Raw genomic sequence first — 25,149 nt, forward strand, 5'->3', positions numbered from 1 at the left:
TGATGGGAAATGTAGGCAGCTTGGCGGAATGTTGGACAAGTGACAGTTGAAAAGTCCATTGGAGAGCACTCAGAGAGCGAAGCTGCAAGACCAGGACGCCTACATTTCCCATCAAAACTTGAGGGAAGCTGACAAGTGTCCAACCTGTGCCTTTTGTCACTTGTGGTCCCGCTCTCAGTGAGTTGCCCTCAGAGAAAATGGTTACGTGGCTGGTGGCCCTGCCCCCTGATCTCCAGACAGAGGGGAGTTGAGATTGCCCTCCACGCCACCGGTGCGGAGGGCAATCTCAACTCCCCTCTGTCTGGAGATCAGGGGGCGGGGCCACTGGCCATGTGACCATTTTCAAGAGGTTCCGGAACTCCGTTCCACCGCGTTCCAGTTGAAAAATAGCCCTGGAGCTGGACAAAATCATGTGATCAGTAATGAAAGGCTAAAAAAGATCTCAGAGAGGTATTCACACTATTGTATTGTCATCATGGTTTGCTTGTTGTATGGAAAATTGGCCGCTATGCCTTAATTGATTTATAGGCAGTGGGGCAAACGGAAATCTCCTTTGCCCTCTTTTTTTGTTTTGTTTTGGTATGAATATTTCTCATTACTTTACTTAAGAGAATGCACACTTTTTTAAAAAAAGTCCATAAAAAGCCATAATGTTGCTCAATCAACTTGGAACTTTGGGAAACAAAGTATCAGCTGGGAGACACCCCCCCCCCCTCCGCCAGCGCGCATAACGCTGATACATCTTCTGGCTATGCCCTTCAAGACTGTCAAAACAAGAACAGGAAAAAGAGACATTAAAAAAATTAACTGAGTGTATATACTTAATTGTCTGTTGGTTTGTTTTCATGTGGAATACGGCTGCATGAAATATTCCCTGGCTTCTATTTTAGCTGGGAAACAGCAGCTTTGCTGCATAAAAACATTTTCTAAAAACCACTTAGTGTGGGGTTACCCCTCAAATTATTTTTTTAAAACTATACTTTTTACAAATAAATATAGGGTCTTCCTTAGGCTTGCAGTGGTGGTATAGAGTGCCCTCAAGTCACAGCTGACTTATGGCAACCTCTGGTGGGGTTTTCATGACAAGAGACTAAGAGAGGTGGTTTGCCATTGCCTGCCTCTGCAGCCCTGGTCTTCTTTGGGCGTCTCCCATCCAATTACTAACCAACGTCAACCCTGCTTAGCTTCTGAAATCTGACAAGATCAGGCTCACCTGGGCTATCCAGGTCAGGACTCCAGAGGATTGTAGAACCCTAAATTATAGGCATAACTGACCCCATTGTGCAGATTTGCTTATCTATGGATAGTTTCAGGAGGACAGCTGTGTTGGTCTGCAGTAGAAGAACAAGATTCTGGTCCCATAGCACCTTAAAGACCAACTAGATTTTCAGGGTGTGAGCTTGCAAGAGTCAAAGCTCCCATAGCTTGGCTATCGATGGTGGTGATGTAGTTCTTGACTGTTAGATACAGGGATAGTTGTTGCGCCCTGTGGGAAGAATAAAACACTGCTCACCATGGATGGTGTTTCATTGCTGCTGCTTCAGCCCCAGTCCCCCCTCCTTCTGTTTCCTTTCAGGACGAATAACAACAACAACAACAACATTTGATTTATATATTGCCCCTCTGGACCACTCAGAGCAGTTTACAAAGTGTGTTATTATTATCCTCACGACATTCACCCTGTGAGGTGGGTGGGGCTGAGAGAGCTCTGGAGAGCTGTGACTGGCCCAAAGTCACCCAGCTGGCTTCAAGTGGAAGAGAGGGGAATCAAACTTGGTTCTCCAGATTAAGAGTCCTGCCTCTCTTAACCACTATACCAAACTGGCTGATCTTAGCCAATTAGGGAGCCATGTTAAATAGAATGCAATGTGCTGTAGCCTGTTGGCTGAAGACATGACTATGCCACTGTGAGTAAGAGTGGGCAATGTATAGAAGAATATGAATATTTTGTAAGAAATGGTTTTTAAAAACCTTGAGGAGGCGGCATTTTTCACCTTTGTGAAAAATCAAACATTTTCAGCTCAGTCCTCATGTGGAAAAACTGTAGAACAAATACCTTGCAGTCCGTCCAAATCCCCCGTTATATTTATCTTCCTTGTACATGTGTAGTTATTTGGAGTTTCATAAAATTAGCCAGCTCCCCCAAAATGTGAAAAATCCAAATTGAGGTGCACCGCTAATTGTAGCGCCACGGAAACCAACTCAAGGAGCGTTTCGGACGCACCCACAATTGTTTCCTTTGCCTCTTAACGTTTGTCAGGCGTCTGCGTTCCACTTTCCAAAAGCCTAATAATTGTGGTTATTCATCATCTGCTACCCATTCTTTGCAAGTCTTTCTGTGAACCACACTCTGTTGGAAGGCTTCAAGGTTCAAGCCACAAACAGAATCAACACCATCGCTTACTACAGAAAACAGTTCCAAAGTGTACACGACTGCATTTCAGGGCAATTCTTAAGAAACGGGAACAGCAGCAGAAATGTGAAGGGCAGGGGCGTGACGACGGAGCCTCAAGCAGCCGGAATGTGATACCCCTCTGCTTGCCTGCGTCACTGCCACTTAAATTTGGTGGTCTGCTAATTAAATTAGCTGGGACTGTCAAATGGATTGTTTTGACCCACCCCTTCCACTATGACTGTACCAGTGACTATCAGAGCTCAGTCTTCTGCTTTGTGTTACGTACAGTGCCTCTCCATCAAAGTCACCCATAGGAGATGGGGGCCCTCCTCCACATATTCAGCCTCAAGGTGGAGGAATGACCCAAGTCTTTCTTCTCTGCCATGCAGTGAACCTCCAGTAAGATCCAGGCCCTTGCAGACACCCACTTTAAACAATATCTTCTACTTAGAAAAGGGCAGGGCAAGAATCAGGCACATTCAGGCCGATTCCAGATGACTAACCTGAAGGCGCTGCATGCCGTCATGTTCCGGATCGCGACGGGGAAAACGTGATATTTCGTGTTTTCCCCGTCACGATCCAGAACATGGCGGCATGCAGCGCCTTCAGGTTAGTCATCTGGAATCGGCCTCAGTCTTCATTTGTACTGGAACTGATTCCCATTGGAGGCAATCTGTGTGATGGAAGGGAGGGGCTCTCTTGATTCTCCACCCCACTATTCAGGGCCGGATCTAGGGTTGCTGGTGCCCAGGGCAACCCAAGTCTGCCCCCCCCCCCCGTGTACGTGCACAGTGCATGCTCCTGGCACTGCGTGATGATGTCAGTTCCGTGACGTCATCATGCAGGGCAGGGCGCACTGCCCCACAGCAAGCCAGCTGCCCCAGCATGCTGCGGAGCTGGCGGCAGCAGCGCAGGTGGCTGGGAGGCCGCCCGCGCCATTCACCTGCCCCACAGGACAGGGGGCATGAGGCAAGCCAGCCGCCCCCTCAGCGGGGCAGGCGAAGGGCATGGGTGGCCTCCCAGCCACCTGCGCTGCCGCCACCAGCTCCGCAGCATGCTGGGGCAGCCAGCTTGCTGCGCAGGCAACATGCTGATTGGGCGGCAGGCTTGCCGCGCGTGCCCTGCCCTCAGGGCAGGTGAATGGCGCAGGTGGGCTCTCAGCCCTCTGCTCAGCTGCCTGCGCGCTCCTGGCGGCTGGGAGCTGCGCCCGGCGCCCCCTCTTTGATGGCACTGGGGGCAGACTACTCCCCCTGCCCCCCCCCCCCCGTCGATCCGGCCCTGCCACTATTTCACCAGCTATGTACAGTCCTGGCTTAGAGTTTTCTTCCCCACAAGACAATCCAGGGTAGAAAGACAACAAATTGTTCCCCATTAAGACGGAACCATCTCTGCAGGATTTTGAGTCGTTACTTGAAAACATTCATTTTCAATGGGGAAAATTGGTCAGCAATTGTTGCTCAAATCTGAAAAACCTTTGTGGTGAAGTGGCACAAGGATCTGGGAGGATCAAACTCTACCTTTTTTGTGAAGCTCCCAGGGTGACCTTGGAATAGTTCAAGAGGTCACAGATGAACCTGCCTTATACTGATTCAGACACTATTGGTCCATCAAGGTCAGAATGGCAGTGGCTCCCAGAGGTCTTCCACATCAACCACTACTTGGTCCTTTTAACTGGAAATGCTGGGGATTGAACCTGGGACCTTCTGCATGCCAAGCAGAGGCTCTTCCATTGAGCCACAGCCCCTCCCCATGGATCAGTCATTTTGTACCAGTCTCAGGGCCAAGCTAGAAGTGACCAATTAAACTTGAATGGCAAGTGAACAGACTCTCATGTATTCCTCCCTGTTCACTTGCCATTCAAGTGTAACTGGTCACTTCTAGCTTGGCCCTCAGAAAGAACTCTGGAAGACACATGGGGGAAAGGGAGTGGAATTCCAGCCTTCACTTCATTTCCCCAATGCACTCTTCCTTGGAAGCTGCTCCTTGCCCTGTGAGGGAAAACATACAGATATATTGTTATGTTTTCCCTCACAGACAAATAGCAGCTTTATGGTGTAAATGTTAGAATCAACAATACGATTGTGGGGGGCGGGGGAGAGCAACTGTATGGGAGGTGATCAAAATTTGGGGGAAACGGCATGGAAGAAAGTGTGAAATACTTCCACCCGATCTGTGGCCTTGATCGAAATTAGGCCAACAACGGGGGGTGACCTTATGGGTCCCCCAGATCATGCCTGTTCTTACTAAGCTACTGTTGGATGAGACGGCCCACCGGAAAACAGCCTCCTAGGTCTTTAGTTATGTCACCCTCCAGATATCTGGGTAAGTGCATGGCATTGAGATGATAATGATGATCAGGGCTTTTTTTCAGGGGGAACGCGGGGGAACAGAGTTCCGGAACCTCTTGAAAATGGTCACATGGCCGGTGGCCCCGCCCCCTGATCTCCAGACAGAGGGGAGTTGAGATTGCCCTCCGCGCCACCAAGCGGCGCGGAGGGCAATCTCAACTCCCCTCTGTCTGGAGATCAGGGGGTGGGGCCACCGGCCATGTGACCATTTTCTCCAAGGGCAACCCACTGAGTTCCACCACCTCTTTTCCCAGAAAAAAAGCCCTGGTGATGATTAATAACAATAATAATATTTCTAATCCACTCTCCCCATGAATGGGCTCAGAGCGGAATACAACACATATAAAATACAACATGTATATAAAATACGTAAACATGTTAGTTTAAAACCAAGTAAGAACATCAATAAATACAACAATACAATATCGAAAAGATGGCAACACATATATTGCATGGCCCAAACAGCAATCCATGGGGCCGGATGGCTAACTACTAGATGTTAACAGGGGGTAACCATGCCCCCCATGGCTGGTTTCACGACACACTTGCCTCAATCACCATATGCCTGGTGGAACATCTCTGGGCCTCGGTTACCACAGACAGAGAGTTCCACCAGGCAGGAACCAGGGCTGAGAACCCTGGTCCTGGTTTAGAAGTGGTACTCCACTTGCCCCTCTAAGAAGACCATCCAGGTGCATGAACTCTACGTAACCCAGGTCTGCAGTTTTCTTACAGTTCATTGTTCTTTACCCTTTCCACCCCCTCTCTTTCTGCTTCCCCAAACTGAAAAAGTGGCTGCAGGAAATTCTGAAGGACAGTGAGGCCTTAGAGCCTCCATCAGGCTTCCTGTAGGTATTGGACCAGAAAGGAGCTATCCCACGCATTTTCCTCAGGCACCCTGGCTGCAATAGGACTGAGTGCCTGATAGGGAAAGGACTGTGGCTCAATGGAAGAGCCTCTGCTTGGCATGCAGAAGGTCCCAGGCTCCAATAGGAGCCCCATGGCGCAGAGTGAGTGGTAAGCAGCAGAACTGTAGCCCAAGCTCATGACCTGAGTTCGATCCTGGAGGAAGCTGGGTTCAGGTAGCTGGCTCAAGGTTGACTCAGCCTTTCCATCCTTCCGAGGTCGGTAAAATGAGTACCCAGTTTCTTGAGGGTAAAATGTAGAGGACTGGGGAAGGCCTGTAACAAAAAGTCTGCCAAGAAAACGTGATGTGATGTCCCCCCATGGATCAGTAATGACTCAGTGCTTGCACCTTTACTCTTTACCTTTACTCTGGCTGCATCCAGCAATGGAAAGTTATGCCAGAAGACATCCATGGAGTGGCTGCTTCTTCCTTGTCTTAGGAAAGGTTTGGAGTCCTAGAGCCAGCGCAGGGCGCCATCTTTTTCCTGGGTTGATTTGCACAGTGGGCGCCAGAAGGATATCCACCAGCGCTGAGCCGGTCCCTGTGTGGAAGGCTGGATTGCATCCTTAGTAAGGAAATGATGGTTCATTTTAAGCCACCGCTCTTTCTGTTACAAGTTGCTCTCGCCTCTTTTGTTGAGATTTCGGTCGCATTTCTGCTGAAGGTAAGCCGATAATAATGATCTAGTAACACGGCCTCTTCTCTGTATATCTGTCATATTAAAGTCCATGCTGTTTGTTTATCATGCAATGATCTATAACCTTCTATTAATTTAATTATACTAAAAGATCTTAAAAGCCTCAGGCTAAGTAATCTGTCAATTACAAATGAGTTTAACTTTGAATAAATATAAATTTAATACTTGTAATTTATTGCCTCAAATATGAACAAAGCCTTCACTATGACATAAGCTATTATTAATTGCTCTGGTGCCCCAAGTCCTATTAAGCAAATCCATTTACATCTTCTTTAGAGGAAGTCAATATTCATTTCTCACAGGAAGTGTAAGAGCCCCTACCTGGCTACTCTCTATAAACCGACTAATGCAACAAAGCACTTCTGTGTTTAATGAAGTGGATCACGTTGACGGGAGGGGGCAGTTGTCGCTGGTCCAAGAGGGAAAGCCATGTGCCAGGGCTCATATTTCTCCCACACACACAAAAATTTTCTATCACATGTCTTGCTAATTAAAAAGGATATTAAATGGAAGGTACAAGACTGTTTATTTTGATTAAAGTTTTTTTTTCTCCCCAAAAACAATGTGTTTGAAATAAGAATAGAGTACCTTCTGGAGCTGTTACAAGCGTCGTTTAAGTTGGACGGGACCCTGAAACCAGTATATCTGTACCTGTTAAAAATACAAACAAATATTCACATAAAACTTTCCCTTTTAGTATGTGAAAATGTATACATAAAAACGGCAGTCTTTGTGCTCGGAACTGGCATTTTATCCCTGAGGTACAATTTTATTGCCAGCTTATTAAAAAAACAAACACAGTTTACTGTGAAACTTATAACGAAACATTAACTTACAGGCTCTCTATCAAAGAAATGCAATATACCCAAAAAAATAAGAGCTGCTCTCGTCCCCTCTCTCTCTATATATACAGTCATATTTCAAAAATATATTAGGAGCTGTAAGGGTTTGTGGATACAGAATACACGTGTCTCAACCCAGCTTGGGACAGACCTGTGCATGAATGTGTTTCCAAAGCACCCAGATGCATCTCAAATGCATTGCTTATGCAGGCCCAATTGCATGGTCTGAATGTTACTTTAGAAAGAATCATAGAATCATAGAATCATAGAGTTGGAAGGGGCCATACAGACCATCTAGTCCAACACCCTGCCCAGTGCAGGATCAGCCTAAAGCATCTCTGACCAATATTCATCCAGCCTCTTCTTGAAAACTGCCAGTGAGGGGGAGCTCACCACCTTCCCAGGCAGCTGATTCCACTTTTGAACTACTCTGACCATGAAAAAGTTTTTCCTGATATCCAGCTGGTACCTTTGTGCATGTAGTTTTAGCCCATTGCTTCGGGTCCTACCCTCTGCTGTCACTGGAACAGCTCCTTGCCCTCCTCCAAATGACAACCTTTCAAATATTTAAAGAGAGCAATCATTTCCCCCCTCAACCTCCTCTTCTCCAAACTAAACATTCCCAAGGCCCTCAGCCTTTTCTCATAGGGCTCAGTCTCCAGACCCCTGATCATTCTTGTCGCTCTCCTCTGCACCCTTGATTTTGGCCACCTCCTTTTTGAAGTGAGGCCTCCAGAACTGCACACAATACTCCAGGTGTGGCCTGACCAAGGCAGTGTAGAGAGGGGCTATGACCTCCTGCGATTTCGACGCTATGGCCCCTTTGATACAACCCAGGATTGAATTAGCCTTTTTTGCCACCACATCACACTGACTGCTCATATTTAGTTTACAGTCCACTCTTACCCCAAGATCCCTTTCACATCTACTACTGCCCAGAAGTGTATCCCCCATCCAGTATTTGTGCTTCCCATTTTTGTGGCCCAGATGTAATACTGTGCACTTGTCTTTATTGAATTGCATCCTATTCACAGCTGCCCACTTCTCCAGAGTATTCAGGTCTTGTTGAATTTTAATTCTATCTTCTGGGGTGTTTGCTACCCCTCCCAATTTGGTATCATCAGCAAATTTAATGAGCAGCCCTTCCACTCCTTCATCTAGATCATTGATAAAAATATTGAAAAGTACTTGGCCCAAAACCGAGCCCTGCGGCACCCCACTGGACACCTCCCTCCAATCTGATGAAATGCTGTTGACCACCACTCTTTGGGTGTGGTCCTCTAACCAGTTCCCTATCCACCGAACTGTCCTATAGTCCACTCCACAGTCTTCCCCCGATCCAGTAAGCTGGTCACTCGATCAAAGAAGGAAACCAGGTTGGTCTGGCAAGATCTGTTAGGAACAAAACCATGCTGACTTCCCCGGATCACTGAGCGGTCCTTCAGATGCTTACAGATTGATCCCTTTAAAATTTGTTCTAATATCTTCCCAGCAACAGAAGTCAGACTGACTGGCCTGTAGTTTCCCGGGTCATCCTTCTTCCCTTTCTTAAAGACTGGGATAACATTCGCTCTTCTCCAATCTTGTGGCACATCCCCAGTCCTCCAGGAAGACTTAAAGATGATGGACAGGGGTTCTGCAAGTTCTCGAGAAAGTTCTTTCAGCACTCTTGGGTGCACCCCATCCGGCCCAGGGGGTTTGTATTCATCCAGTGCAGCCAGATGCCTCTCTACAACCTCTCTGTCAATGTCAACTAGCCCCCCAGGTGTCCTCTCGTGTCTACTACCATCTCTAGATGGGCTCAAGTTCTTCAGGGAGAAAACAGAGGCAAAAAGGTCATTAAGCCTGTCTGCTTTTTCTCTGTCCTGCATCAGAGTTTCCCCTTCCACTCCCAACAGCGGTCCAATTGCCTCTTTTACCTTGTGTTTGCTTCTCACATATCTGTAGAAGTTTTTCTTATTGTAGTGAGCCCTCCTGGGCAGACCCAGCTCGTACTGAGCTTTGGCCTCTCTGATGGCTGATCTGCATCTGATCTTCTGGTGCACACCCCTGCTATCATTATGTAAATATATTAAGATGAGTAGTCGTGTTAGTTTTGCTGTAGCAGTATAAAAGAGCAAGAGTCCAGTAGCACCGCTATGACTAACAAAATTTGTAGTAGGGTACCACAGTATTAGCTACTGTATTATTATATAAGTATTCCCCATGATGATATCTGGATTGGGGCCGTGAGGTTGAACCAAAACTGAATATTGTATTAAAGATACAACCAGAGCAACTGAAATTATAGATAGTGTTTTGGGTAATGCCATAAATCAGCAACTAGAAGCATGGAGAGATGACATCCAGTCCCCTCCTTCCTGTTGCCAAGATAGAGGCAGGGGATGGTGTCTGTGGCACGATGTGGGACTAGGATTACCATCTCTGGATTGGAAAATTCCTAGAGATTTGGTTGTGGACCTGGGAAGGGCAGGGTTTGGGGATGGGAGGGACCTTAGCAGGGTGTTATTCCATACAGTCCACCCTCCAAAGCAGCCATTTTCTCCAGAGAAACTGATCTCTGTAGTCTCAATATCCGTTGTAATTCTGGGAGAATTCCAGGCCCCGACCCAGGATCTTCTATCATTTTGGCGGGACTGCAAGACTAAGATGTTCTGCCAGGCACATGGTTGAGGCCAGTCCAGCAGTCATCTGGAGAGCCTCCCAGCAGGCCTCTTCCTAGGGGGGCCATTAGACCATCTGTCCCCCATATGAGTTACAAATTAAACTGAATGGCCTGTTCCCCTCCTTCTCCCACCCCTCTGTGTGTTACTGTCAGGGATGGGTTGTGAGGATGCTGTCTGAGGGTGATGTTTTATGGAAATTCTGCATTTTATTGTGAATTTTAATGTAAATTATGTGTTTTACTGCTGTAACCCACTCTGAGCCCGCTTGCGGGGAGGGCAGGATAGAAACCCAACAAACAAACAAACAAACAAACAAACAAACAAACAAACAAACAAACAAACAAACAAACAAACAAACAAACAAACAAACAAACAAACACACACACACACACACACACACACACACACAAACACACAAACACACAAACACACAAACACACAAACACACAAACAAAAACAAACAAACAAATGTTAACAATACTAAACGGGACACTCAAATTGCTTTACATATGAACGGTCTTCTTGCCTTACTGGAGCTTGTAACAACGAGGGGAGGGAGGCATGGCTGATTTTAGATGAAGCCAACAATCACACATCCAAACTCATCACTGACGACTTGGTCATTTGAGAAGGCTCTAGTTTCTCTCTCTTCCTGTGTTGTTGATTTCATTGCAGATGTGCTAGCACGGGACAGCAGAGCTAACGCTCTACGCAGGGCTACCCCTGAACCTGATCCAGTGGTTACAGCTGGTGCAGAATGAGGCGGCGCGCATCATCACAGGATTGACGACGCGTGAGCATATAATGCTGGCACTGCGTCAGCTGCACTGGCTACCGGTGGAGCACCGAATCAGGTTCAAGGTTTTGGTATTAACCTATAAAGCCCTATGTGGACTGGGACCGGTGTATCTGCGGGACCATCTCTCCCCATATGAACCCCAGAGGACTCTCTGCTCCAGTGAGAAACATCTGCTAAAGGTCCCTGCCCCCAGGGAGGCCCGCCTGGCATTGACCAGGGCCAGGGCTTTCTTGGTCCTGGCCCCAGTCTGGTGGAACGCTCTGTCGAATGAGACCAAGGCCCGGCAAGATTTGTTATCTTTTTGCCGGACCTGCAAGGCCTGTTCCACCAGGCATATGGGCAGTCCTAGGCGGAGCCCCCCTGGCCGGTTGATAGTGGATTAGGCCCTCCCCACCACCAATACCCCCACTTAAAAATCTTTTTACTGCGAAGATGCTCTGGAGATGATTTAGGTTTGGTCAGTTGGACTTTGTACTGCAATGTTGATGTTTATATGTATTTTAAATTGTGTAAATTTGGATGTTTTTATGGTTGCTAATTTATAATAATTGTTTTATATATTTCAACCTCTATGTATCTGTAATCTGCCCTGAGCCTGCTGGAAACGTGGGGAGGGCGGAATATAAATAGAAAATAAATAAATAAAACAAATAACATATCTGAGTGGGTAAGAATCAGAGCATTCTCTATTCCCAGCAGTGAAACAGAACTCCCTTACTTCCCCTGCCCTCGGCAGCCCAACATGATCCCCTCTGGGGCAGGGGACCCCCAGAAACATCAGAAGGGGGGAACTAGAAGTCTGCAGCGGGAAGGGGAATGGCTGGGATTTGCCCACCCCTTTTGATTAGACAAATTTTCCTGCAAGCTAAAACTCATTGCATTCCCTTAAAGCTATAAGATAACTATTGCATTTTAGATGTTACACCATAGTATTAAACTGTTATATAAAGATAATGGAGGCCATTTTTAGAGTTTTGAACCGGCTAGCCCAAGCGATACAGCAGAAGTATTCACAAAATGCCACAACTACAAATAATTGAATTAAGTGACAATAGCAGACAGAATGCATTTCCTCAGGATTAGAAGCTGAGTGAGGCAGTGACTTAGAGCTAAACTGCAAGAGAAGAATTACATCTCCTAGAAGGGGAGCCAGTTTGGTGTCGTGGTTAAGAGTAGAGATGGGCACGATCTGAATTACGATTTCAAAAATTTAGGCCGTCGGGAGTTTGCTAGTTCAGCACTTGATCGGATGGATCAGTTTCAGTTCGCAATTGCAGACTTTCTGGCGCTTGTAATTAATTCCTGGGGCAACGGAGTCAGGGAAATGAGCTGTGTTTTCCCTCCTTCTGTCGCCCTCAAAACACGAATAGAAGCCCAGCTTTCCTTGATTAGCAGGCTTCCTTCCAACCACGGAGCAGCAACCCAGGGGAGGGAGGGGGAAGGGGGTGGGCACAAAGGAAAGGCAAAAGGCAGCACGGGAGGCTGGGAGGCCGCCTGCGCCATTCGCCTTTCCCCAGGACAAGGGGTGTGCAGACAAGCTGGCCACCCCTTGTCTTGCGGGGCAGGTGAATGGCGCGGGCAGCCTCCAAGCCACTCGCGCTGCTGCCAGCTCTGCAGCGCACCGGGACGAATGGCTTGCTGCGAGGGGAGGGGTGACTCAAAAGCGCGCTCGCACGTGCAACAGCCTGACTACGGTTGCTCTGGGTGCTGGCCTCCCCGATTTCTGATTTTCAATTTTGGACCGGAAACGAGACATGATCGGTTAGAATCGGGAACCTGCGTTCAGCAGCAGCCCGGATCCACGATTGGCTTGATCGGGATTTATTTTTGGATCGTGCCCATGTCTAGTTAAGAGTGCGGGACTCTAACCTGGAGAACCAGGTTTGATTCCCCTCTCCTCCACTTGAAGCCAGCTGGGAGACCTTGGGCTAGTCACAGTTCTCTGGAGCACTCTCAGACCCACCCACCTCACAGGGTGTTTGTTGTGGGGATAATAATAACATACTTTGTAAACTGTTCTGAGTGGGCATTAAGTTGTCCTGAAGGGTGGTATACAGGGTTTTTTTCAGCTGGAACGCGGTAGAACGGAGTTCCAGCACCTCTTAAAAATGTGCTGAGCGGCACGGAGGGCAATCTAAGCTCCCCGCTGTCTGGAGATCAGGGTGCGGGGCCACTGGCCATGTGACCATTTTTGCTAAGGGCAATTTAAACTTTTAAAAACTCCCCCCTTGTTCCAGCTGACCCAAAGTGACGTCATTGTGCGGTCTTGAGTTCCACCACCTCTTTTCCCAGAAAAAAAGCCCTGGCGGTATATAAATCGAATGTTGTTGTTTGTTGTTGTTGTTGTTGTTGTTGTTGTTATAGGTGAAACTGACAGAGCCTTCAGGAGGTGAAGAGGAAATTAACAAACCCTCTAAGAAGTGATCTCTGCTGGCTCTGTAGAGAGGGGAAATTGAGACAGCCTTCCAATCTGTCTCTTAAAACTCAGCTTCCCAGCTAACATTGCTACTCCTGTCATGTGTGCATCCTCATTTTATTTCTCTCTTGTAGTTTCGCTCTTAGTTACCGTCAGTTCTCCAGACAAGAAAAAGGGCGCTGCACCAACAAGGTCCAGGGAAGACACGTCTGGTTTCATACTTCCTTGAGCATGATCACAAATCTCACCAATATTATCTTTTGAGTCATTTGAAAAATGTCATGTAATAATGACAAGGCATTATTAAGAAAAGAAGTGGAGGGGAGCCCGTTGGTGTAGTGGTTAAGAGCAGCAGGACTCTAACCTGGAGAGCCAGGTTTGATTCCCCACTCATCTGCTTGAAGCCCAGCTGGGTGACCTTGGGTCAGTCACAGCTCTCTCAGACTTCTCTCAGCCCCACCTACTTCACAGGATGATTGCTGTGAGGATAATAGCAGCATACTTTGTAAACCGTTCTGAATAGATGCTAAGTTGTCCTGAAGGGCAGTATATAAATCGAATGTCATTATTATCCTCAGATTATGATATTTAGTCCCTCTGGGGTTAAATAAGAGTTTGACCTTCTTACATTTGGCCTGGCTATACATCAGGCTGAGTTCTGGCCAACTGCTTCATTTGACCAAGGTGGAAGTTTGGAGAAGTTTCTGGCCAGCAGGTGCAATAGACCATCTCTGGGCCAAGCTACAAGTGACGAATGACACTTGAACGGCAAGTGAACAGACTCACGTGTATTCTTCTCTGTTCACTTGCGCTCCACTTGCGCTCCACTTACTGTTCAAGTGTCATTCATCACTTGTAGCTTGGCCCTATGTCTCTTCGTTAGGGAATTTCTTAATGGTTAAACCCCAGTTTTTATTTTACTCTGTACGTAAAGTACAAAATAATGCATACCCAGTCCTTCTCTTAAAAACTGTTATTTTGTTTAATTGTATATACCACATCAGTTAAAATGTATGGCTCCTCATATTATGCTCCTGATGCTATCTAGAAGGAACTTAGTAATTATCTGTACTTAATTTTTTTTTAGAATGTTATTGTTTTAATTTTTAATTCTGTTTTATTAGATCCCCCATTGAAGCTACTGGCAAAAAGTGTTAGGATATACACTAGCAATCAATAAGACAATTATCCCGTTGCACCTGGATTTTTTTCTCTTCCTTGACCATCAATTCTCCTTGCCAAGGATACAGCTCGTAAGCTGTTTCGTGGAGGAAAAACAGTGGGGCTGGAGGCAGTGGGACGGCAGTTTAGTTTAAAGGCCGTGTGTGGCTAGGAACTTGCTTTTTAAAATGGTGGCATGTCTTTGGGACAAACATGAGATGCCCGTTACATCTAGATGGAATTGGATTAGGAAAGGCAAGACTTCCACATTATATGACTCCGACTGAATCTTCTTTCTGGGCAGATTTTTGCCTCTCAGGCTGTTCCTTGGGTCCTTTCTGCACCACCGGCCAGGTGAGAGGTGCCGGGGGCAGAGGCTGGAGGCAGGGCATCCCCTGCCCCCACTGGGAAACTGGCAGCCCTAATGAACAGCCCCTTTTCCCAGTCTGGCAACTGATCCCAACACGTCTTCTATATGTGACTATTCCTTCAAGATTATAGAATATTTTCAGGGCTTGAATGATTCAAATACACACAGGTTCATATGCAGCCCAGCCTTCAGCTTCCTTATTAGACTGTGGCAAGAGGGGAAAATGCTCCTTCTCTTAATTTCTCCGGTGGCATAAATTCAAAGGAAGCTCCATCCACGAGCCCAGTTCTGAATTTATACATTTTTAGCTTGCTCTTTTGCACTAATGCCTAGATTTATAACATAAACCACCTGATTTGAAACAGGTCAATAATGGAGAGAATTAAATTTGCCGTTGCCATTCAATAACAATTATGAATAAAAATTTGTTGTGGCAGGTTTTCCAATGCAAGTTCTGTTGGCGCTGAATTTGTCTAAGTCGTAATTTTATCAAGACAAGTCTAAAGTCTTATTTTGTAGCAAGGACATAAATCTTTAAAATCCATTTTACAATCAAGGGGGGGGGAGAGAATGTAAGGGGAACAAAGAACCAGGAGATAAAGAAACTGATGGCTATGTTTGTATGTGCTGCAGCTACACAAGACCCTGTTCAATATAAAAGTATAACTTGTGTTGATCTACTTATCTGGGGCATGGGGCTATTTTTACATACACAACTTTCTTCATCCCAGAATAACATTTTACATGCATGCCAGCTAATCTTGAAACCTAGCACTCCTGGCAAGTGAAATTTTATTATTACTATTTATTTATTTGTCATTGTGTGCATTACTTTTATGACAAGTGGTTTCCTTAATACACAGAAAGTGGTGAGTTGTTCTTTCTCCCCTTCAATATGATGCATTGAATCCACTCAGTTTTTAATGGCTGGGATTTGTTTTGACTCCCCTATTCAGAGAACTGGCCAAACTGGCATTCCAACATATGCAAAACAAATTATTTTTTCCCCTGAAATTTAATTAATGTCTTCTTGGCACGTTGATTTTTAGATTCTTCTTATTCTTACGAAGAAAACCTCCCTGGGTGCAGGAATACAAAAAGTCAACTATAAGGGTGAAGACAGATGTCATACTGGGCCACAGTTGGCTGCCTTAAAAATGGCATTCATGTTTGTGCATTAGAACACTCTGGAAAAAAATCAGTTCTGTAAGTTTTCAGCATAGCAAAAAACATACAAACAAACAAGCTGAGATGGATGCTTATTGGCTATTGCCTATGCCATCACCAACCTCTCTTCCCTAATACCCACAGCAGTGCTGTAACTCTTCTAAAAATGTTTGCAGATTTCCATTGAAGGATGAAGACATATATGGACATAAATGTCTTTCAAATACTTTTTTAAAAGGCAGTCAGTCTGTCCAAAGCATGAGGAGAAAGGTATGAAGGAAAGGACAGAGGGGGGATTCTGTCATCCAGTATTCATTTGTTTGTTTTTCTATTGTGAAGTAAGACCTGAAACATCTCGAAAGTTTATACCCTGAAAATCTTGTTGGTCTTTAAGACATTGCCGAACATAAATCTTGTTCTCCTACTGCAGACCAAACGTTGCTACCCAACTGAAAAATTCTGCTGTGACCATTATTAGGAATAGTATTCCTGTCTTCACTTGCTGTATAGAATACATTCATATAGCTTTCCAAACGCGTTTACTGTAATTACTACCTCTTCCTACCACATGTGGTAGAAAGTGCCCTCAAGTCATAGCAGACTTATGATGACAACACCCCCCCCCCCCGGGGTTTTCAAGGCAAGAGACTAACAGAATTGGTTTGCCATTGCCTGGCTCTGCAACCCTGTTCTTTGTTGGAGGTCTCCCATCCAATTACTAACCAAGGCTGACTCTGCTTAGCTTCTGAGATATGACAAGATCAGGCTCACCTGGGCTATCCAAGTCAGGAACTCCCTACCACATAGCCCTATGAAACGGGCAGGGCCAGATCGAGGGGGGCACGGGGGGTAGCCTGCCCCCAGTGCTGCCAAAGAGGGGACACTGGGTGCGGCTGCTAGCCGCCCGGGAGGCTGAGCACAGGGTTGGGAGACCCTCGCCAGCCCCGCCGATGGGGCGGCTGGCTTGCTGCGCGTGCAGGACCTCCCAGCCCTGCGCTCAGCCACCAGTGTGGCAAGCCAGCTGCCCCAGTGCACACCTTCACCGCCACCAGCTTCGCAGCTCACCGTGCGCTGTGGCGGCTGGCTTGCCACGCAGGCGGCACAGGGCATTGGGGCACGCGAACCACATGGAGGGCCTCCTAGCCCTGCGCTCAGCCGGCCATGTGGCAAGCCGGCCACCCCAGCACCTGGTGAGCCGTGGAACTGGCAGCAGCGAGGGCATGCGCTGGGGCAGCTGGCTTGCCGTGGGGGTGGCTGAGTGCAGGGCTGGGAGGTCCTGCACGTGCAGCAAGCCAGCCAGCCGCCCCAGTGCAAGCCCGCGCCACCGCCAGTTCCACAGCTCATCGGGAGCTGGAGCGGCTGGCTTGCCACCTGCTTGATGACGTCATGAAAGTGACATCATCATGCAGTGGTGGGAGCGCACACGCTGTGCGCACATGCAGAGCACCCAGGCAAGGTTTGCCCTGGGCGCCCGCGCACCTAGATCCAGCGCTGGAAATGGGCCAGATTAAATGGACTGGAAGGAGATTCTGCACAGTTAGATGCGGTGATGAACACTGCCTAAGAAGGCTTGAAAGGGGGATTTGGACATGTTGATGGAGCATATATCTAGCAATAGCCACAATCGCTCAGTGGAACAGTCACTCTCCAAGGCAGTCTCTTCCTGTGAGTTTCTGGAGGCAAACAAGGGGAGAGGCTATTGCCTGCAGTGGGCTTCCCAGAAGGTTCTGGCTAGACACTGCTGGAGTCAGTACGCCGGAGCAGAGCAGATGAGCCCTTGGTCTGATCCAACAGGACTCTTCTTGGGCTCAGTTTAGGAGGTCAAAATTAATTATCAACATATCAATCCCCGTTGTACAGAGAAGGTACCATCTGATGGCTGCTGTGTGGCCGGAGCATAAGGGAGATCTTAATTTTTTCCTGCTCACATCATTGTACTCTGGAAATTCATCTGTCTGCAAGATGGAGCAATCAGGAAACTGCTTTGACGAGTAGCCTGCAGCCATGTGCTTTGAATTTGCTGCATGTTCCAAGCCAAGTTTCTTTCATGTGAGCTGGTCCTGAAGTTGAACTCAGTAGCACAATGGCCTGAATTGTCTCGCACCCAAACTGACCACCGACTCTGGTGCTGTACGAGGGTAAGGCTTGCGATCTTTGGAAGCAAGTAGTTGGAAGGTTGTATTAAAAGTAAGGGAAATTGTCCCATTAGGGGCCATATACACACAGAGGCATACTTCTAAGCATGAATCCGTAGCTTCATGGTCTTAGCTCCAGAGGAGTTAGACATGTAGGTCTGTAGTTGCAAAATAGTAAAGAATCCAGTAGCACCTTTAAGACTAACCAACTTTATTGTAGCACAAGCTTTTGAGAACCACAGGTCTCTTTGTCAGATGCAGTTTCATGGGAAACCATTAGGTAAACTATGCATGTATGATTCCCCAGCCAATAATCAGGGCTGCAACTCATAGTCCTGTTGGAAAAAAAAATGAACCTCACATTCCACAGCTTTCTGGCAGTGGAATGGAGGACTGTACTCAATCCCTCTTGTTCCCCTCTTATCTGAGGATCAATTGGGATTTGATTTTACTGAAGAGTGCCATTGCATCCACTCAGGGCTGCTCCGGTCTTGCTCTCTTGGATTGGTGCCTCTGGATTTTGAAAAATAGTAAAGAATCCAGTAGCACTTTTAAGACTAACCAAATTTACTGTAGCATAAGCTTTCGAGAACCACAGTTCTCCTCATCAGATGCATCTGACGAAGGGAGCTGTGGTTCTCGAAAGCTTATGCTACAGTAAAGTTGGTTAGTCTTAAAAGTGCTACTGGATTCTTTACTATTTTGCAACCAGACTAACATGGCTAACTCCACTGGATCAGGACTCTGAGATGCAAAGAAACAAAACAGAGTTGCCCATCATTACAAGTTTGCTAACCATCCAATTGACTTCGGGCCAGGGCTCATTTTGAGGGGGAACATGCAGAAATGTAGCCGACCCCTGCCCCAGAGAAAATAGCTGACCTCAGCCCTAGAGAGAGAGAGAATGGAAATTTACCAGAAGACAGTCAGTTTGAGATCAGCAGAGCAGTACGCAGCCCTCTCCGGGAACAACGGGGAACTGATAGGCACGTAGCCTTATGTGGTAATAGCTAAACAATAGGCACGTACACGTGTTCAAGCTACGCGGCAAGCAGTATGTAACCAATGGCTAATTTGTAACTGAGACTTGTGTTGTAACCATGCCTAATGAAAATGTATAAAAGAGAAGTCTGCACTTGTACTCGATGGGCTCAGTCCTCAGTGGCATTGGTCGCACTGAGTCCCGCCGGCTAATAAACGCCTTTCCTCCCTGAATTGCTGTCTGGTCTCAATCCTTGGTACCCCAATTTCTGCTACACTGACTCTCGGCATTTTGGGCCCATTTCAGCCTGGATTGGGGCCGAAACGGCCCGGATCGGGCCTCTGACGGGTGGTGGATCACTCCCACTCAGCAGCGGCCTGATCCTGACCATTTTGGGCCCCTTTTCAGCCATTTTCAGCCCCCTTTTGCAATTTTGGGCCCAATTTCGGCCCTGAATGGCCAGGATTGGGTCCAAAACAGCCAGGATAGGTGATGCCAGGTGATGCCACAAATCAGGTACGCTAATGACACACTTTCGGCGATGTCAAGGGGCGTGGCATATGGTAATGAGCTATGCTAATGAGTTCCTCCTGCTCTTTTTCTACAAAATGACCCCTGCTTCAGGCAATATGGCAAACATCTTTCTTCTTATGCCTAAATTTTAAAAGAGAGCATTGAGGCTGCTAACATCACACCTGTGCAAACAGGAGAGAAAATGACATGAGCTTTATTTACTGTTAGGGTTCTTCTCCCCTGTTCCCCCAAACAGCATAATCCACCATGTGGCACTTCAGTCTTTGCAGTCACTGAAGATACCTCTCTTCCGTATCTGCCTGCTTAATTATTGTGGATCTTTCGGCATATTTCTCAGGTGAAGCTCTAACAAAGAACCACATAATCAACTCTCCTGTCTCCATCACGTGTGCCTCGATGTGAATATTCTATCCTCTGTTATGGAAAAATCCATCCAATTAGCTTTCTGCCTTTCAGAGCAGTTTCACTTCAGGCAGATCTAAATCATGTGTCTTTTAAAATACAAAAACCTAATATTATTTTAGAGCCCACACATTTCCTCTTGCATAAGGCTGTTAAACAATTGTTTCATACAAAGTCAATAACCAACTATGAGAAGGTTTTATGTTAAGAAGTTATTGTCAGGCTTTGGCACATAGAATATTGCCTTTCTTTATTCCCAGACAGTTGACTAAAGGCATTTTGCTTTACTGTATTTGTTTTTTAAAATTCCTTGCTTCCATACAATCCTAAGTCAGTTGAAGAACTGTAGGATGCACTGGATATTCTCCAGACTGGAGTACTGAGATCAAAAACAGCTGTTTGGCGAAGCAAAAATATGCTCCTCAACAGGGCTTTTTTTCTGGGAAAAGAGATGGTGGAACTCAGTGGCCTCGGAGAAAATGGTCACATGGCTGGTGGCCCCGCCCCCTGATCTCCAGACTGAGAGGAGTTAAGATTGCCCTCCACGCCATTCGGCATGGAGGGCAATCTCAACTCCCCTCTCTCTGGAGATCAGGGGGCGGGGCCACTAGCCATGTGACCATTTTCAAGAGGTTCCAGAACTCCATTCCACCACGTTCCGGCTGAAAAAAAGCCCTGCTCCTCAAACACTCAGGAGAAGAACTGCAAGTGATAATGGTAGGGGAGACCTGTGCCTTCAAATGTGGGTGACTTCTGAACACCTGTAAAATTGTGTGTGTGTGTGAGAACATAAGAAGAGCCTTGCTGGATCATACCAATGGTCCCTCTAGTCCCACATTCTATTTGATACAGTGGCCAACCAATTACTGTGGAGGTCCCACAACAGGACACCGAGGCCGAGGCCTTCCTCTGAGGTTGCCTCTTAACACTGGTATTTAATCACCATGTCTAGTAGCCACTGACAGACCTATCCTCCATTAACTGGTCCAACCCCCCCCCCCCCCCATTTAAAGACTTCTGGTCACCACGACATCCTCTGGCAGAGAATTTCTCATTTTAGTCTCTTGTTGAGTAAAGAAGGGTTTCCTTTTGTAAGTCCTGAACCTGTCATCCATCAACTTCATTGAGAGCCCCCAAGTTCTAGTATTTTGGGAGGTGGAGGAAAAACTCTCTCTAGCCACTCTCTCTTCCCCATGAACAATTAAATTCTATCATGTCCTCATTTTTTGTCTTTTTTTCTAGACTGAAAAGTCTTAGATTCTGCAGCCTTTCCTCAGAGGAAAGGTGCTGCAACCCCTTGCCAGTTTGTTGTGCCGGGTTTGATTCCCCGCTCTTCCACTTGAAGCCAGCTGGGTGACCTTGGGTCAATCACAGCTCTCTCTGAGAGGATGTTAAGTTGTCCTGAAGAGTGTTATATAAATCAAATGTTGTTATCGTTATTGTTATTGATCATCTTGGTAAGGGATGTATGCATGCACACACATGCAGGCTCAGGACTCCTCTCCCATTACCCAGTTTTCTGCTGGAAATCACTTCCCCATATTCCATTTTTCAGGTGTATGGTGATACATGAGCATGCCACTGTCCCATTTAATTCTGCATGAGAATTGATTACTCCACCCAGTCCTATTCAGTGTCACCATTTCCTCTTGCTGCTGCTTCTTCAGTACACGACCTCCCCTGCCCTGCTGCTTATTTCTCTTTTCTGGACTAGTCTGATAAGAAAGTTAACTTCATGATATGCAGTTAATTAGACTTGATGGTCATTAAGGGCAAATGAAGGTAACTGGAAGAAAGGATACTACTTCCTGAGCCATTCCTATGGATGGTCCCACTAGGAATCCCAGATCCCCCGGTGGCAGTGGGAGATCCCCTGCTCCCCTGACTCCTCCCACTCATATGGCCAGCAAGGGGGGGGGGGAGAGGTGGGAACAGGCCTCCCAGGCATGCTCCTGGTGTGGGGTATTGCTACTCCTGGGAGTGACATCATTGTGCTGCTCTGGGAACATTCCCGTGCTTCACAGTGGGCTGATTTGGGCCTCAAATGGGCCCTGTGAAGCACAGAAGCTCTCATGTCCTATGCTGTGACATCATTTCCCCGAAGTGATGTCACCATATGGCCCCCGGAGTGCATGTGTGAAGACATCCACAAATGTGAGTACCAAGTCCTCCCTCCCGCGGGGAGGGTAAGGGGACCTGGCAACCCAATCAGAGGTGATGTAGTAAAGTGATAATATCCCAATGCAACGTCATTGGACTATGTAATGATATCGCTGAAGGCAAGTGAAGTCAGTTGAGATTAAGAAGAAGTCAGGGCAAGACAAACTATTTCAAATTAACACATCAAACATTAATTATTAATTAAATATTAACATTAAAATGTTAAATTTAAAAGGGAGACTTTTTCAATCTTTCCAAAATATTCATGAAAATTAAATATTTTCAGACCAGGAAGATAGGAACTAAGTTTATAGCTGAAACTGAAATAAAAGTGATATATAGCATTATTCAAAATTAATGGTAAAAATGCAACAAAACAACAAGAAGAATACTTCTAGTAATGAGTGCTGCTCCTGAGCTTGGGAAGTTGTGTCAGGCTGTCAAAAGTAATGACCGTCAGGCTATCTATCCTCCACGAATTAGTCTCACCTTCTAAGCCAAACCCCACCACCATCTCACTTACCTGTCCAGAAATTAATGCCAACCAGTTTCGTTGATGTATGTGAACGATCCTGTTGTGTCAAACAGGAATGTTAATTCTAAGTCCTGTTTATTTGGCACTTTGTGCAACCCTCTTCCCTGCCTGTCTGAGGCCTTATGACTAGGGGGGTGCAAAATGAAACCAGTGAGCTGGAAATACGCACTACTTTTCAGGATTCCAGCCTACTGCAAGCCCCTCTCTCTATCCAGCATCTGCTAAAACATTCTTTAAAAACAAATTTTCCACATCAGTTTCAGTCAAGCCCCATGCAAAAACAATCCTGCCTGCCCACAGCAATTGGAAAGCTTATGAGAAATCATAGGTCTGTTTAGGTGTGTGTGGCCCTTTTTGCGCTCAAGGTTTAACTCGCTATTTATGAGCGTTTGCCGTGATTGCAGTGGTCATGGCATTGCACCCACATATTTCACACAGCTTCGATTTGGTGTCTGGTGTTTCATTTTAGACCTGCTTCGAAGCCTTGGATCGGTTTTGAGCTTTTGGGGCTTCACAATTCACATCACACTTTAAAAAAAAAAAACTTTGAGCATGTGTAGTAATGTTGCAATATTGGAACACCTTTCATCCATGTATTTGCTGATTGGGCTATCCTGTGTCCACTGGAGAGGCAAATGGTGGCAGAGTTCTGGAGGAAAACATGTACGTTTCATGCTGGTCCATTCTCATTTATTTGTTTTGTAAAGCCAAGCCAGGAAAGGGTTAAAATGCTGCTGCTTCATCCCCTCCTGACAGCTTCCTTGGCAGCTTCCCTGTCAATTTGTTTTGCAAACTGCTGTGCAAAACTCTTGGGTGTGTTTTGGTTTGTTTTTTTGCAGGGCTTTTTTTCAGCTGGAACGCGGTGGAGTGGAGTTCCGGCACCTCTAGAAAATGGTCACATGGCTGGTGGCCCCGCCCCCTGATCTCCAGACAGAGGGGAGTTTAGATGGCCCTCAATGCCAGTGGCGTGGAGAGCAATCTAAACTCTCCCCTGTCTGGAGATCAGGGGGTGGGGCCACCAGCCATGTGACCATTTTTGACATGGGTGATTTAAACTTTAAAAACTCCCCCCTTGTTCCAGCTGACTCAAAGTGATGTCATTGTGCGGTCCTGAGTTCCTTCACTGAGTTCCACCACCTCTTTTCCCAGAAAAAAGCCCTGGTTTTTTTGCATTACCAGAAGAGAGGGGAAATCAGCAATTTAACCTTTTCCTGGCTTTTAATGCCAGCAGTGAATAAGCAGCAAAGTTGGGAATCATTTCTGGCTTTGGAAAAAAAACAAGAGAGTGCGTGCATACCCGGGAGGAAGGAAGCCAATGGAGAAGCAGCCGCATGACCCTTACCTTGCTTTACTGAAAAAAATGGCGGAAAAGGAGTTTGGAGAGCTGAGGAGGGTGGGAGTGGTTAATTCCGCACAGACCAATCAGCTCCCAGGGAAAAGGAGAGGGGAGAGATGAGAAGCAGAAGGGGAGTATAGAGTTCGCACTGACATTAATCGGGCCAGATGCGACTTGGCAGTGGCTTCAAAATAACATCGTGGTATATCTGCAGGGGGGGAAATCAGGGATACCGCAGACAAATGTCGATATTGCACAAGTGTGAAACTCCTGCAAAGATGGGAAGCAGATCAGATACCGAAACACTTTAAAGTCCCAGTGCGAAAAGGACCTGTGTGTAGGAGGGGGTGGATTCAGACAATCACGCTGGCTGGCTGCCTGCATGTGAGCAATGGAGATTGGCGGTGATTTATTCGAGAACACACACAGGCCCTGTTTTGCAGGGGAATGCTGAGCATCCAAAGGAAGGTTTCACCCCTCATCGTGGGTATGAAACTACAAAGCAGAAGGAAACATGGCAGCAACCGGCAACAGCAGGATGCAAAGGTAATAATTTGTTGGCACTATCATCACTTAGACAAAGGGAAAAATTCAACATAAAGCAGGATTTTTAAAAATGTCCCTGTGCTGGTTGTAAATGCTCTCCTGCTTAGGCAACACAGCCACTTTGCTACTGCTTTGCTAGTTTTTCATCATAATGTGTGCCTGCCGACTGTTGTCTTCTTCAGGGTCCCACTGTACTCAGTTCACCATGAAATCTGCGGCGAAAGGAAAACTGAAGGTGCTTATCTTTACCGACAACATGACCAGTACTATTTTAAAGAGATGTGGTCAACCCCAATTTACAATGCAATCCTAAATAGAGTTGCTCCAATCTAAGCCCATCTATTTCAGTGAGCTTAAACTGGAGCAATCCTTCCTAGGATTCCACTGTTAATTTTGGAACTGAACGGGTTGCTAATAATTCATTTTACTGAGCAAAAACATGTAAGCATTCTGTACGCAATCCAGTGACAATAAGCAGAACTCATGTCCCACAGAAAACCACTAGTATTTAAGTCTCTAACAACCAATTTAAGTACAATATGTTTACTAATTTCATATGTGTGTGCGTGTGTTCCTTTACTTGTTTGGCTTTTAAATATAAAATATCTGGGCAAAATCATGTTCAGATTCAACTCAACAAACATTGGGAAGATTTTGCTTATTTTTATTATAAACTAGCAACAAAGCCCATTGTGGGAAAAATACAACAGGCTGTAGAAAGAGGAGGGTGGCCAGGCGGGCATTGCCTCCT

Source organism: Eublepharis macularius, chromosome 7 (genome assembly GCF_028583425.1).
Source record: "Eublepharis macularius isolate TG4126 chromosome 7, MPM_Emac_v1.0, whole genome shotgun sequence".
In the NCBI taxonomy this organism is placed as follows: domain Eukaryota; kingdom Metazoa; phylum Chordata; class Lepidosauria; order Squamata; family Eublepharidae; genus Eublepharis; species Eublepharis macularius.